The 3,772-nt window shown below is 33.6% G+C and overlaps 1 protein-coding gene across 2 annotated transcripts in view; it reads left to right on the forward strand.

Annotated features, from left to right (window-relative positions):
- Nrt (Neurotactin) overlaps positions 1-3,772 on the forward strand; it is a 192,838-nt gene that overhangs the window by 27,748 nt on the left and 161,318 nt on the right. The gene's annotated exons all lie outside the window — the stretch shown is intronic.

Below are 3,772 nucleotides of genomic sequence, written 5' to 3' on the forward strand. Positions count from 1 at the left end.
TTTTTTGGGTAAGGTATTATAAGCAACGATATTTTAAAACATCGATGTTTTTTGGAGTTCATGTCCTATTGGTCGATTGAAAAAGCACTTCTGACTGGCCGGAGCATGCGTAGTCTTTAGAACAGTCTTAATGTTACTGAAATGGTTAAAAAAATACATCGATGTTTTAATATTGAACATCGATGTTTTTTTATCGATGTCGCATCTCTACCTGCTAGAAAGAACAGTTACGTGTTGGAAAACCCAAAGCAAGCTCTCTTCATCCATTTCAATCCTATTCAGTTCTGGTACAAACCTCGAGCTAGTTGGAACACAGCAATGCTGTACAAACCGTAATAGACCATTATAATTAGTGTTTGTATTTATTAATCTTAAATTATACTTTGTGCATTCTAGTTATTTGGACATTACGCCAGTCAATGTCCGAAAAAATAACAAAATAATTCGTAATCTGGACGCATCCAAAGAAGATTGCAGACGGCTGGAAGAGGAACAAATTTTTTTTTCATAATGGATAATAGAAAAACGTTTTCTGTTACTATTATCTATATTGTATATAATTAATTGTTTTTCTTTAAAATCGTAAAAATCTGACAACTTCGAGACATAAATTTGTTTATCTTATCATTTCGTAGAACTCTCCTAAATATTTTATTCGGAACTGATCTAAAGGTCATTCACTATAATTGGTACCCTCTAGTATCGACATGGACTGACGCCATCGTTTGTTATGTCCCCGCTGACTCCTTGGTTACAAACGGTACCCTTGATGTCTTCCCATTTACGGACGACGCCGAACCATTTTTCTCCAGGCTGGGACCAATCGATTCCAGAACGTAGAGACAGCCTGGAGCCTTGATACTTCAGGGCCGGTTCATTGATGATATCTAGAATAAAATCGATAAATCCGACGTTCCTTTTCGTTAAGTTCCACTTGTTTTAATCTAGCGGTCGCTTTGTAATTCATGGTTTCTTTTTACCTGCTTAAATAGTATTTAAAGTGTTTTGTAATCGATTTACGGTTTTAATTGTTTTATTACTTGATTCGTACTTTGTAAGCAGCTTTCTCGATTTTGTTATTGTACTAATTATGTTCATAAGCTGAAATGTATTTACGTAACATATAAAGGGAAGATGGTGCGGTAACAAAAAACTCAAATAGTAATTAACTATTTAATGTGAGCCGTTCCATAATAAACTTCCCAAGCACCCAAACCAACTCGTTTCCAACCTGGCTTCTCCCTTACTACCTAATAATCCTCCTAGACGTCTGAAAAGAAGATGAATGTTTTTGGAGTTCTATCAATGGGTAGATTCTCCACATGTTTTTATCATGTCATAATATCACTTACAGCAAATTTACTTGATGTGTATATATGTATACAGTTGTAAATATCAATAAATAAATTATTTTAAAAAAAAAGTAGGGCTGCTCACAATTCTATACTCATAACATTTAACCTGGTAAAACATTTTACATTTAACACATCATGAATACCCCTAATATAAGGATTTCCATTTAACGCGTTTTAATATGTTAAACTAAAGATGATGAACACCCCTAATATTAGCATATTATATGTGTTAATTACATATTGGATCCTGTAATGATTATGTATTTTTTCCTATAGACCTAATGCGGTGGGAATGTGGTCGGTGCCGGACCCAGGAGGCTGCGGCCCGTACCTTTTTTCTTAGCCAGGGACTGGTTTTCCCTTTTATGTCACCTGGTCAGATCGCAGTAACTGCTGCTAACGGTCTTCCTCTCTGTTCATCCTCTGTAATCTCTACCTCTTCTATCCTTATTACTTGTATCTGTAGTTGTGGGATTTATGTACATGGCTTTGAAAGTTATGGTCCTTAAGTTGTTGAGGTACCTCTACGCATTTGCCAAATTAAGGCAAGTTCTCGCATACACTAGGGGTATTCATGATCTATGTTAAATGGAAAAACTCGTGTTAAATCGAAAAAAATTGCCTTCTTTTGCCGTGGTAAAACGAAATAACATTTAACATGGCTGAGAATCTGTTACTTGGTCAGTTAAATCAAGAATGACGTCACACTACAGACCAGTTGAGATCGCCGCCATATTAGTTGTTGTGACTTTCAATACAGTTGTCAATTAGCTCATCTTCATTCTCTTCTTCACAAGTTTGAAGATCAATAAGACACTCATAAGCTAAACTTTCACACAAATTCCACTTTTCACTCACTCTAGGCATGTTTTAATTAATTACTTAAATCAAAACTGAGGTAAACAATAACATGAGGGTCTGGAAGGAAGGTTATAAACATAAAGGCTTATACAACAAGTTGCTGAGAAAATCCGCTAGGGGCTGTTATGCATTTAACGTTTAACATGACTTCAAATAGGGCTGCTCACAATCCTATAGCTATAACATTTAACATGGTAAAACATATAACATTTAACACAACATCATGAATACCCCTACTAGTGGATAGGGTATTTATATAGGCTGGCAAAAGGTAGCCTATATTCGCGGTCGTCTCTAGTTTTGGGCATAGAAATGCTTTATTCGACAATGCTGGCCAAAAAGTGTAATAAAGTGTACTTATTAATCCATGAATGGATATATAAGGGGTATCCATGATAATGTGTTAAATGTAAACTTTTCACCATGTTAAATTTTATAAGTATAAGATTATGAGCAGCCCTATTTAAAGTTATGTTAAATGGTTAATGCATAGGAGCTCCTAGCGGATTTTCTGATCAGCTTGCTTTATAACCTTTCCTTCCAAAACTTCATGTTATTGTTTACTTCTAAGTTTTGATTACAGTAATTTATTACAACATGCCTAAAATAAGTGAAAAGTAGAAGTGTAAAAGATTGGTTACTGATTGTCTTTTTTAAAAAGTCCAAAAACAAAACGGTGACGAGCTCAGCTGGTCTTTTTCGTGGCGTCATTCTCCATTTAACAGACCTAGTAACAGACTCTCAGCCATGTTTCAAGTTATATCGTTTTAAAGAAGGAAATATTTAACATAAGTTTTTCCATTTAACACGATTTAACACGTTGAACTAAAGATCATGAATACCTCTATAAACACTAATATATGTTAATCTTTTACTTTTTTCAAACAATAATTAATCATAACCTAAATACAATATGTTTAAATATTATTTTTTTAGAAATAATCTTATTATATTTTTCCAGCCTTCTTCTCACACAAAGTTATTTTACATTTTCCTTATTCATTCTCCTCCCCACTTTTTTTTTCTCTCTCTATTCCACTGCCTCTTACCTTCCTTCTTCAGTGATTCGCAACACACGTTAAATCCGTTACACAAATGCAATGTGAATTAAACGAAATTAGTAAATAGAAACAAATGAAAAATAAAATAGCCACACTAGAACTATTGTTATGGTAAAAACATTAAATACATTTTTAAAAACTTGTATTTACCAGTTTTTGAAAATTGGAAGGAATGGTATCTGGTTTTGACCAAATCGGCAACATATGGGACATTGAGGTCCACTCATAATTTAATGTTTGTTTCTTAATTTGTTTTATTAGGGGTATTCATAATGTTGTGTTAAATGTTAAATGTTTTACTATGTTAAATGTTTTACTATGTTAAATGTTATAACTATAAGATTGTGAGCAGCCCTATTAAACGTTAAATGCATAAGAGCCCCTAGCGGATTTTCTCAGCAACTTGTTGTATAAGCCTTAATGTTTATAACCTTCCTTCCAGACCCTCATGTTATTGTTTACTTCAGTTTTGATTTAAGTAATTAATTACAACAT

The sequence above is a fragment of the Halyomorpha halys genome, unplaced genomic scaffold (genome assembly GCF_000696795.3).
Source record: "Halyomorpha halys isolate HHAL.00 unplaced genomic scaffold, Hhal_1.1 Scaffold42.1, whole genome shotgun sequence".
NCBI lineage: Eukaryota > Metazoa > Arthropoda > Insecta > Hemiptera > Pentatomidae > Halyomorpha > Halyomorpha halys.